The following is a 12,757-nucleotide window of genomic DNA, read 5'->3' on the forward strand; positions in this document are numbered from 1 at the left end:
TACTGAGATTCAGCTGCCAACAGTTCCGACTGTATTTCACTCATTTATCAGGTGAGGATTCACGGTGGGGTACCGGCAGTTCACAAGGTTTGCTGCCAGGCTAACCTCGGGCGGATCCTTTGATTATGTGCGGGTGACCTTCGGTCTTGACTCTTAAAACAAACTAAAGTACTAATACCAAGTCCTGCCATGATAACCTGATCAGAAATAAGATCAGTCCCACCTGTACACTTGTAAACACCTGGCTATTTAAGACCTGCCCCTGTGATACGCAGGTGCTCAGTCTTAGTGATTTTATCTTTATCATATCCATATCCCTGTATCCTATTCATGGCATTTTATCCTATTTGTGGCATTCTCTGGCATTCTTGGTTCCTTACTGTGTTTTGTTCGACTTTGTTTCTTGGATTTCCCTCTGGATTGCTTTCTAGAGTTTTCTGTGGTTTTAGACTTGCTCTCTTCGACTTTGTTTACAGATTTCCTTGGTACCTTGATTTTGAGTTTCCCTGGCTACAACCCTTGATTGCTTTTTACTATAGCTTTGGACTGTGATTTCTATTGTCTGGTTGTTTATCTCAGCAACTTGCTACTTACCTGCTCTTTGATCCAGCCTTCAGTATCAGACTGCTGCACTGACAAGCAAGTGCAGCCTGTTACAGTTTGCATTTTTGATAATCTGAACCTAAACCCTATGGAAATGTTATTGCAGGACATGAAGTAAGCTGTTCATGCAAGGAAACCCTCAAACATCACCACATTAAAGTAGCTCTGAAAGGAAGAATTTGCCAAAATTAACAAAAAGAGACAGTTATAATGTAAAAAAAGTCTACTTGACGCCATTCCAATTCAAGGAAGGAAGAATTAAAGGTTCAGATGGTTCAGATAGTCACATTAGAATATTTATTGTTGGATCACTTTTTAGCATATAATTCTAATATATCGAATATCTTTCTTTTACACATTTAACCAGGTTATTTTCATCTTTCAAGTCTTTCATGAATATCTAATTACACAGATCTATTTAGACCTAAAGGTCTAAAACATACAAGACTATGGACCAGCCTAGGGGGTTCACAAACATTCTCTTGGGACTGTAGGCTGGTTATACAGTTGGAAATAATCTAAAAAGATCATCCATTATTTTTAAACATTTTTACTACATTTTAATATTCACAAGATCAATTCCTTATTCTGTATTTTTGGTTGTGTTGTGGTGCTCTGGGTTGTATTGTGGGACGTCAAAATACTTATGGCACAGGATTTAGTACTAAGTACTGTGTAACTTAAAAGAGCAATCTGATTTTTTTACAGTAAACTTCAGCCAATTTGCAAAACATATTAAGGAAACAGAAAAATTTAGGACTTACTGGCCTTAATAATTTTTTTGTTTGTTGTATTCTATTCCTTAAGTATACTGCCTACAATTGAAGATTGTAGGTAAATACTGTAAATACTGCATATGTTTCAAAGAAGATATTCAAGCATTGTCTGTGTAAATACGTTGAAACCTGAATGCTCTTTACTAACAGTTGCCTCAAAGTGAAAAAAAATATATTTTTAAACTAGCTTGAGACTTTCTTTTGTGTTGAATTGTGCCCTTTTCGCAATGCTCATTGAGGCCTTTGTTCTCTAATGTTTTGACAGAAAGGATTATTGTCTTGTTAGAATAGGGGATTCAAGCCTAATGCACTGAATTGAGGTTCTCTGTCTATTCTGTGTCTATTTATTTAGGAGACAATACTGAAAGTGCTAAATGACACTCAAGAATAAATTATTATAATCAAGGATTAAAAGTACCTAAAATCACTTGTCTGAGAGCCAATGTAATGTGTTGTTAGGGTTTTCAAACATACAGAAAAAGTATTAAATTATTTTTGGTTTTGTGTTATTGCCTTTAATACCATTTAGGATGGAAGACATCTATAGAAATTATTGGTAAACGTTTATTCTAACAAAGCTCTGAAATGACCGAGTGATCATAACTTTGTAAGTCTGTATGTTTACATTTGTGTTCATTTCCAAAGTTGTTAAATGTACAATTTTGGTGCTGTGACAAGTGACTGAATTACACTGATTTCAGTCATTAGTCTTCTAATTGTTGTTCTAATGAAATTTCTGGCAACACTACAGAAAGATACAATTTGCAGAAACAGAAATTATAAATTATGTATTTTTATGAGTATAAGCTGGGCATTTATTGACTGCTAGATGATAGAAGTCACTGTTCTACTCATTCTCTAGGTCTTGTGCCTTTAAATAGAATGAGGAAGGTTTCTTTCCTCATTTGCTTTTTCGGTGCACCCTTTTGTTCTTGCCATTTACTATTCCTATGCATTACCCTCAACATCTTCTGTGAGCAGGATATTCATTTAAGTCTCATGTGACCCATCATTTATGAGGTCACTTTTGTTCTTGTCTGCAAACTTCCGAGTGTGATAACAATTAACCAGCTGGCATTTACTGCATTGTACTGGGAAAGGTCTCCACACTTCCAAGAATTTCTAGCGACAGCGATATTAAGCTGACGGATGTTGTTTAGCTCAGGCACGGATAACAATCCCTGATACGATGATAAACAGAGGTTAAGCAATGTCAATGTGTGGTACTGAAAGGGAAAGAAAAGATGGAAAAAAATATTTAACAGCATACCTCAGAAATTCAGACAGTAACTTATATTGCAAATGCTAATACAGTTTTAATGGCTATAATGTATACTGACTTGCTTTAATTGTTGCATTTATACATATCAAGACAACAATTCAGTCTCATGATACAGTGTATGGTCTTCACACACTTGGCAATGCTGTATTAAGCACCAAACATTATCATCTGAGGATTATATCGCAAGTTATGAGATATTAAAAAAATCAGTAAATGCTTTATTAGTTTATTCACTGTATGCATATGTAGATTTGTTTTAATTTATGCGTATTTGTTATTTAAGGTATGTATATTTTTATGTATATTTATCTGTATTGTTTCCTGCCTCATTATAGAATGTGCAGCATTACAAGCTTTTCCATAGCTGAAGATCTTTGAGTGTTGCCAGTCACCCATTCACCTGAACTGCATTTTGTAATGTCTCCAAATAAAATAGGAAAACCAAACCCTGATATTAGAATTGGGGGTATCTAATACAAGTGCTTTAAAGACATCCTTAAATAGAAAACAAAATTCTCAAAAATACTTACTTCTATGGCTATGCTGGTGGTATAAATGTCTAATAATGAAACAAAAAAAAGCATGTGCAGACAGAGAAAACTCAAAAGAAAAGGGAATTCTTTCCTGTCCACTTTATAGATTGTATACATGTACTGAGCTCTTAATAATCCCCATCTATGAATTGGCTTCATTACTCTGCTCTCCTCCCCACTAATAGCTGATGTGTGGTGAGCATTCTGGTGCACTATGGCTGCCGTCGCATCATCCAGGTGGTGACACAATTTTAACTTGAAAAACAATTATACCATCTGATCAAAACTACTGAAATTGTATTTCATTTTTGTTTACTTTGTTGTTTCCCCATGTGTATTGATTAATTCAAAAAACTTTTAAACACTGACCTTTTAGAAAAAAGACAAAATGCTTCAGTTGAACCTTCACCATGGACTGAATTAAAGACATCCATCTTGTAGATAAATGCTGGCACTCAGAATTTTTATGTTTGTCTTATTGTTGCTGTAATCTTCAAGCAACACAGCACTTTGAAGAATTCCCTGCAGAATTAGAGGTGCCCTTTTTGGTTTTGATTTGATATGTATTCTGAAAGTAGCAATACAAATGGCTTTTGATATTTGAACTGCCCTGAAAAGCATCAATTTACAGTAATCATTCTTTATTATTAAGATCTACAATTTTGATTTACAATATGATCAGCTGACATGGAAAATTCCAGTACAATCCGTTTTAATTGTGTGTACATAATGATGCACAATAACAGGGCATTATTGTGGCAGCAGTCACAAAGCTGAAGGGAGAATCCACTCACAAGGCTCTCAGTAGACAGCAAGAAGGCAGTTGAGAGTGAAATTGAAAGCACTGCACTTAGAGCGGTGACACGAGGAAGCACAGTCTATAGTGAAGGGCAAATCCAGGAGTCGAAGTCAAAGTTTCAATTCTAGTCCACAGCCAAGTAGACACAAAGCGCTGACAACCCATGGGGAATCTGGGAAGGAAGTTGAGGAAACAAGGAAGGTTCAGAGCACAATGAAGCAAGCAAGGAATAAAGCAGAATCAAGTAACACAGTGAAGCTCAGCAATGGAAGACGTTTGAGTCCAGGGAAGTAAACCAAATGGCTGAGGGTTGGTGTAAAGTGCAGGCAGGACTTAAATACCCAAAGTACCCATTAACTATGGGCTGAGGTTACTGATAATGACCCATAACAAGTTCATCCAGCACCTGATCATGATACAGGCTGCTTGGAAATACGGCTGGTTGTCATATTTACCTGGGAATGTGAGCCTGCATTCTCATGCATATTGCAGTACACCAACTCACCCTTAACAAGTGATCTCTGATGCTTTCCTGGGTAACTGATGTGGCTCTTCTGGCCCACAACCCCCAGTAGTGCACCATGTTTTGCAACTACCCTGGACCATCTGGGGGTCCAAGATGCAGTGTGGTTTGTTGGAGGAAGGGATGAGGGTGTTGGCAAATCACGCGCCATCATACTGGTCAGAGAGGTTTTCAGTAGGGATATGTGAGAAGCTGTCAGGATATGTCGTCCGAGCTGGTGAGGGAGAGCGAGGTAGTAGGTGATGGCATTACTCTTTTGGTGATCAGTTAGGGACCAATGAAACAAGCCAGCTTCCTGGAGAGCAAACACTGTGAAGGTGTTTGGTTGACAACCAGAACTTTTGGCCAGGCCTCAAAGGTGGAGTGGCTTCCTGGTGGTGGTTGGCGTAGTGCTGCTGCCTCTGAGTTATCCTAAACACATTGCCAAACGCCTTCAAGATCCTACACAGTCCTTTGGGCCCATGGAACATTTGCAGAATCTGGGGAGACCCTGAAGAGCAGAGGTTAATATCCATACAGGCATTGGAAGGGGGACATACATGTAGAGGTATTAAGCAGGAAATTTCATGATATTTCATGATATACAGTATACATGGCAATGCAGGAGGGTCTCCAGGTCTTGATTTATCCATTCTGACAGTTGGTTTGACAGTTGGTTTCCGGTTGATATCCCAAGAATATGACTTGACTTCTATTTCCGGGCTTTTGCAGAAGGCGCGCCAATACCTTGAAACAAAATGAGGGTCCTGGATCTGAGGGAACCTCATCTTGGGAATGGATCCAAGATAAGTCATCAGCCTTTTCATTTTTTGACCCAAGTATAGTACAAGATGAAGAAATTGAATAGGGAGAAAAACAAGGCTTGCCTGTGGTTCACCTTTTTTGCCTTTTCAATGTAAGCCAGAAATTTTGGGCTTGGTGTACACAAGGAACAGGTGAGAGGCTCTATCCAGAAGGTGCCACCATTTTTCCAGTACCAATTTGCTTACCAGAAGCTTTCAGTTGCTCACATTGTAATTTTGTTCCCTTGCTGACAGTTTTCTGGAAAAGAAAGTGCAGGGGTGGTGTTCAGGTGACAACCCATACCTTTGCAACAAGACTGTTCCTACTCCCACATCAGACTCATCCACGTTGACTTCAAAGAACAAAGAGGGATCCAGGTGTCTGAGGAGCGGAGTTGAGGTGAAGCAGTGTATCAGCTTATCTAAGGCCTTCTATGCTTCAGAAGTATACCTGCCGTTTGGCACCCTTCTTGTAAAGGTGGTGATTGGCTCAACTACTGCGCTTAAGTGCCAGATGAAACAAAGGTACCAATTCATGAAACTCATGAAGCTGTGCAAGTGCTTAAGGCGGAAGGAAGCAGAACAGTCCTTCACTGCCATTACCTTGCTGGAGTCCATTTGTAGGCTGCTTAAGGAGATTTTGTACCCCAGGAAGGTTACTCCTCTTTGATGGAACTTACAGTACACTTTTCTAATTTCGCATAAAGGTGATGCTGTCGCAAGCATTGCAACATCTGTCTGACATGCCGGGTAAGTGCTTGGAAGGAATTGGAATAAATAAAGATATTGTCTATGTACACAACCACGAAGTTGTCCACACAATCCCTGAAGATGTCCTTGACCAAGTTTCAGAAGACCGATGAACCATTACAGAGTCCAAAGGGCATGACAAGAAGCTTGTACAACAGTGGAGTACAAGGAAGCTTAGTGTGCAGTGAAGGCAAATCCAGAGTCCAAAGCCAGGTAGACACAGTGTGATAATAAGCTGTGGGGAATCCCGGAAAGAAGCTGAGTACACAAGCTAGGATCATTGAATAATAAAGCTGAGTTAGGTAACAGTGAAGCACAGCAAGGTAAGGCATTTGACTCCAGAGAAGGGAAGTCAAAATGCAATGACTGAGCATCAGTGTAGAGTCCAGGCAGGACTTAAATACCCAGAGTAATAAGATGAGTACATGTTAATTATTCACATATAACAAGTTTGTATGGCAATGATCCAGGTGGCATGGAAACTTGGGTGCTTGCTGTAGGAACCTGGAGTATTTGCATGAGTATTAGAGTGAAAATATCATTTTACATAATATATGCATTCTTTTGACTATGTGCTATCCTCACTTTGTTACAAAAAAGCAGCATTGATGAAGAAAGGAGACATAACTGTTAAAGATAAAAAAATTTGCATAATAACAATGGTTGCTATAATTATTGTTGCAAATGAGTGGTCCTTAAGTGGTCTCATAAATCAAGGTTAGTTCTCTGTTTTTTATTTATTTTGCTTTCCGTAGATAATGAAGCCTTAAGAATGTGTTTGGTATCATGAATGATTGACCTAATAATGACTAATGGAAGAGTTACTACAATCAAAAAGCTTCTACCATTTATTCAGCAATTAATGGCATAGGTATGAAAATAGATTCTATTGTATTTCTGTAGCATTAAAAAAACATTTTAATATTTGAATCAGTAACTCTACTGTGTAAAAGGAGAGCAGTGATCCTTACACATCACAAGAGTTACTGTAAGACTCTGTGAGGAGTTAGGAGCTGTATGACAACTAAGATAGAAAACATGGGTATTAAAAGATTATTAGTCAGATTTTATTTTTTACTTTGTTAATTGGAATGATAAGGGATATGGTGGAATAAATCTTAAGAGGCCTCTGGGGAAAAGACGGGATTATTAGCATTCATTCTGCAAATACACCTACATTTCTAGCCAAGGAAATCCAGCACATTAATATCTCTCAATAATATGTGGACTCTAATGCAAGATGTCTTTGTTGTAATGCATTGATATTTAGATGACTGAAATAATAAAAGTCTGTATACAATATAATATAATTAATATCATTGCTGTATATTAGACTTATACTAGTGTAGGGGTTTTGTGATTTTACTGAGCCAATTATTAATTGTAGCAGTAATCACGAGGTGGTTCGTTTTGGCTTTTAGACAATCTATTGTCAGAACAACTAGCAACGCACACACACGGATTCAATACATGAGATACATTTATTAAACATAAATTGTGCACCAAACATATATCAGTCTGCCTGGATAAAGGCGGCAGACCTTACTGTGAGGGTTATCAAAATACAAGATATATAATCTCAAAGAGATGCAAACACAAAGAGATACACAACAGAGGATATACTTCAATATACAGTACCGTTCGGCTATACCAAATCGCTAATCAGTGTTATTACCCACTGTTACAATTGACTCAGAAGTAAATACATTACTCATGAATTAAATTGATAACAACTTGTGTTGAGGTAAGAATTAAATTCTCGAGACACAATGTAGAACATGGGGTTTACTTATCCACTATGTATGGATTTGGATTTCCCGGCACGAACACCAAACCAGCTGACAGGCTCTGTTGCAAACTCTGTCCCAGCGGTCGTCCAATAGGCGTTGTCCTGGCATCCTCTGGCTACTGCCCAACCAGTCGAGGTGCAGCTCGGAGTAGGACGGGTGGAGGAATCTAACTGCGGCGCGCAGTGCAGTCGTTGCTCCCAGGGGTCTACTAGTAGTCCGGCTGACTAGTAGAAAGTCTCTATGCACAGAGTCACTATGCTTGCAAGTCAGTCTTTTGCACGGGAAGAAAACTGGTTTGTTCCCGGTCCAGCGCTGCTTCTGAATAAGCTATTCAGGTTGTCGACGAGGGTCCAACTGTAGGCTGCCGATGATCAAGCGGAGCATTCATGTTGGTCGTTGCAGAATTCTGAGTATATACGGGATCCTCAGCCTCACGCTTAGAACAAAGTCCAAGTCCCAGTGCAGACAACACCGCTTGTCACGTGATTGATGATTGGTTGAGAGTTTGGGGGGCATTGGAGACCCACATGATGTTACCACACCCTGCCAGTCCCTGATTGGTTGACCAAGGTGAGAGACGAGTCACTTACTCCTGACACCTAGGAATGCAGTCCAGATTTCCTCTGGCACTCCCTAGACAGATAGGCACCAGGGATGACCATTGATCATGATAGCCAGGCTTAGCTAAGTGCATCCCCATTTGGGAGTTGTTCCTTATCAAAACACAACACCTTAAATCAGCCTGCATGAATAGCTTCTCTGTGGCTGCACCACAGAGATGAAGAGAGAGATGGGGCCTTATTTAGGAAAGCACAGCAACGCTTATTTCTGTCTTATTAACAAGCATTGCTGCTACACTAGCTACTTAAAAATCAGGTTATTTAGCCTTAAAAATAAAAAATAAAGTATATTCAATGTACATACAGTCTCTTTTAAACATTAACTTTGTGTTATTCTTCTAGATACAATTGAATATATTACATAAGAGCAAAATACATAATATCACATTTGAACATATGTATACCAAAGTAGTAGTTAGGTTAGAACTTTTTAAACTTATTGAATAATACGGCAAACAAACCAAAATTAAATTTCTTTTTTGATAACTGATATACATACAGTATGTAGTACACAGAAACTGTAGTTAGATGTAATACTCAATGATGGAGTATAGCCTGTAGTGCAAGTAAATCCAGTTGGATCAAATTCTCATTGGCTTCACAATCTGTCATGTCAAATTTTGGGCTCTGCCTGGCAGAAACCTTTTGAAAAGGGTAGTTCTAATTGATCCAATGGTAAACACATTAAAGTGCTTTTAGAAGACAACTTATATCTCATCCTGTCTAATAAATGCTTCTCAGCACCAGTGATAGTGCTGAATCCACTAAGGAAAAGCATTACATCATCAGACCACATATGAAACATGTTATGAAACAGGCTTAAAAATAACTTTTTGCATTGTTTTACTTAGGGCTCTGTGTAGCTTCTGCTATGTAAGCAAGTTCGATAGAGAACACCACAAAAATACAGTAAAAGTCAAACGTCATGATTGGAGAAATCAATACAGCTGCCATTTCAGATGTAATTAATCAACAGTGTTTGTACAATTTAATCAGATTTTTTTTCCTCTTCAGGCAGTGTTTGTTACAAATATCTGTTTCTAGCCTTCTAGTTATTTTGATACTTGGTATTGATCTTTCATTCAATAACAAGTAATTATAAGTCAAAGAGATTTTATTTTTAAGAATACATTTCACATATTTCTTGCTTTATGTTGATGATTATAATGGTGATCAAAATGTTTTTTATTTGTGTTATTAACCACATTTCAAACTTAAATGCAGCCTTTGTTGCATTCACTCTAGCTCAGATGAACTAGAACACTTCTTAAGTTATACAGAAATGTCCTGATTTTATTTAATGTCTATAAATTAAACTTACCTCTTACTTGCATATGGTTTAACTTAATATGTAATAAAATAAGCAAATATGAAGTCATTTCAGGTCTGTTTGAGAAAGTGTGTTCAAGGGCACTATGACAGTGAAAAAATATTTTCATTATTTAGATGTGAAAATTTGTTGGAACCAAATATAATTGTATTTAATTTTCTGCTAAATATGATAGCTGTGAAGAGGTAATCTTCATTATCAGTTATAAAGACAAAAAAAAATAGTATTCTGTTCCTAGTGTGAATGAATGACCCATTTAATTAACATATGCTGATGCCCTTCAGAGAGTTAGAGTATTTTTTGTTAACACATGCAATATTCTTGGTGGTAAGACAAATACTTAATTCTATTTCAAGACTGTAGATGACCCCTATTATATAAAGTTTGGAGTAATGGGATAACAAAGATATCAGTTTAGTTCTCTGAATTTCAAACATTCTGTCACATTCCAACATCATTGGGTTTATGTACTGTATATAGCACTTTTCATCCCAAAAGATCTCAAACCACTTTATGTACTGTAGATGAGGGGACCCACTTCATCCACACCTTCTTGGGTGATGTGCAGTGGCCTCACTGCATTGTAAATCAGGCAGGTTTCGTGTTAGGAATCCCTGGTGGGAAGATACAAGGATCCTGTGCAGACGCAGGCGTGGGTAGTAGATGAGGCAGGCGAACAATCCAAAACGATAAGCGAGTACGTGGTCCAAAGGAGAAGGGTGTTTCAGTAACCAGGAAGAGCGTTAGAAGCGAACAATCTGAAGCAAGAGGCAAGGTTGTGGTCAAAAGGCGTAAGGTAAGTCGTAATCCAGGGAGAACACAGGTGGCAAACAGTCCGAGGCGAGAGGCGAGGTCCAAAGTCAAAATGCAGAAGGGGAGTCCGAAATCCAGAATAAACGAGGTATGGGAAAAACGCCCAAGACTCAATACCGAGCAGCGGGAAGCAGGGTAAGATGGTATAAATAGCACTGCGAGCCGCACGGTAGAGCATGTGCAGGTGGGTTAACTCGTGCGGCGGCGTTTGTTAATAATAACCTGCTGCTGGTGCTGATTAGATCGCTTAAGAGTTGGTCTTTGCTGGCTGGCGGTCGTGACATTTAGAAAGGCCAGGTTTTAAAACCCCAGAATGTAATTCAGCCAGGACACCGGGGTTAACACCTCTAGTCTTTTGAAAAGTGCCATGGTAGATTCTTCTTCCAAATTTGGAAGTACCCAGGTGTTTTCCACCTTCCCCAATCTAAAATCACTGATTATCTTTCAGCTCCTTGCTACATACAGGACACCTGCATGGAAGCAAAGAGGACTACATGATGCCCTCTGCTCCACCTGCTTGGATTGCTCATCTCTTAATATGTTATGAGCTCACAGGTACAGTAATTGAGTTAGAATTTATTAGAAGAGTCATACACTTCTCACCAGGAATACAGTAACACTGTACAGGAGGTGTGTAGCAAGCCCCAGGAGTTTGGACTTTGAGGCAAGTTGAGGATGACTTAGCCAGCTCAAGCCCAAGGTTTGAAATTCTGTAATGACAACGGCTTTTTAAATTTGATTAAATAAGAGGCTATATGACCTTTAAGATATCAGAACAAACAATAAGAATGGGGTATTTGATTTCATTATCAGGGTTACAGAAGGTTACAGAAAGAAACCTTTCAGTCAACAAAAATAAAATATCTCTGAAAGCCAGAGAGGGTTATAGATATTAACAGTTGTATTTACTGATTGCCTTGTCAATACACAGTCACTGTTTTTCTTTCTGTCTGATTCATAAAATGAATGCCAAGATAAATAAAGTGCTAACCTTGTTTTATCTGTGTGTTTTTAATTATGGAAAACTACTGTCCATAATTCTCCAACAACCAATGAAAACTGTACGTGTAAACCAGTCTGTTTCCCTTAATACCAGAACAGTTAATGTACTGTAGCTGGGGCAACACAATGTGCTGAAAATTCAAACGATTCAGAGTAGGAAGCAAAGCAACATTTCTCTACTTAAGGCATTAATGCTGTTTCCGGAATACTCACCTTGCCACGAGAACAAGGGAGCATACAGTATTACTGAGTACCAAGTTAAAGTGAAAAAAAAAGCCAACATGAAAGAAAATAAAGATGTTGAGAAGATCGGAAGGTACAAGTCAATTACAAAATACTGTTGCTCATTCTGTCTCTCTCTCCCATGTTCTTCAAGTATAAGGTATTTTTAAATTCTGAGTTCACTGAACATGAACAAAATGAACATGACTGAAAAAAAATCGCATGGAAAAAACTCAGCAGCTGAGTATGTGATTTTGTTTTTTACACTGGCAATAATGCTTTACTGTCATCAGATTATTTGTTGAATCACTATTCTGTAGGTGGATGCAAATAAAGAAAAACCTAACTATTTTGATGGTGTGTGAAACAACCATTGAAGCATAAGATATTTCTGATTTAGAAAAACTCAATTTTGGTGTCACACTCTTCTTGTAAACATATACTGTAGAACAAGGCCAATTAAAATCTATGCAAAGGTACATATTCAGTTCTGGAGTGTTGCAGAGTACACATTTGTAGAATTATTAGCTTTCAGGATGCCAGGAAACTCATACAGCCCAAGGAAAGCCTGTTTTGTATTTTATTACTGCTTATGATGGACAGGGAAATGAATGAATTTGTTCCTCTACTTTACTAATCCTGCAGTTACTGTACATCTTGCACTGCACATGATACAATCAAGGCCATATGCTGGAACAAGCCAGTTGCATATACTGTATGTTATTGCAATGGTGACCTTTTTCACTGCATGCCAAGAGTGTGCTCTCCATACAGTGCATCTGCTCTCAGATCATCTTAAAGCAATAGCAGATGTTGATAATTATCTATAGAAGCACACATTGCATGCCTGACCAAATTAACAAAAAGTTTTTAAATATCTAGGGTTGTCTCCTCTTTGTTGTCCTCCCCAGTTGCTTGGCCATAGAGAAAAC

Source organism: Atractosteus spatula, chromosome 6 (assembly GCF_055471065.1).
Source record: "Atractosteus spatula isolate fAtrSpa1 chromosome 6, fAtrSpa1.hap1, whole genome shotgun sequence".
NCBI lineage: Eukaryota > Metazoa > Chordata > Actinopteri > Semionotiformes > Lepisosteidae > Atractosteus > Atractosteus spatula.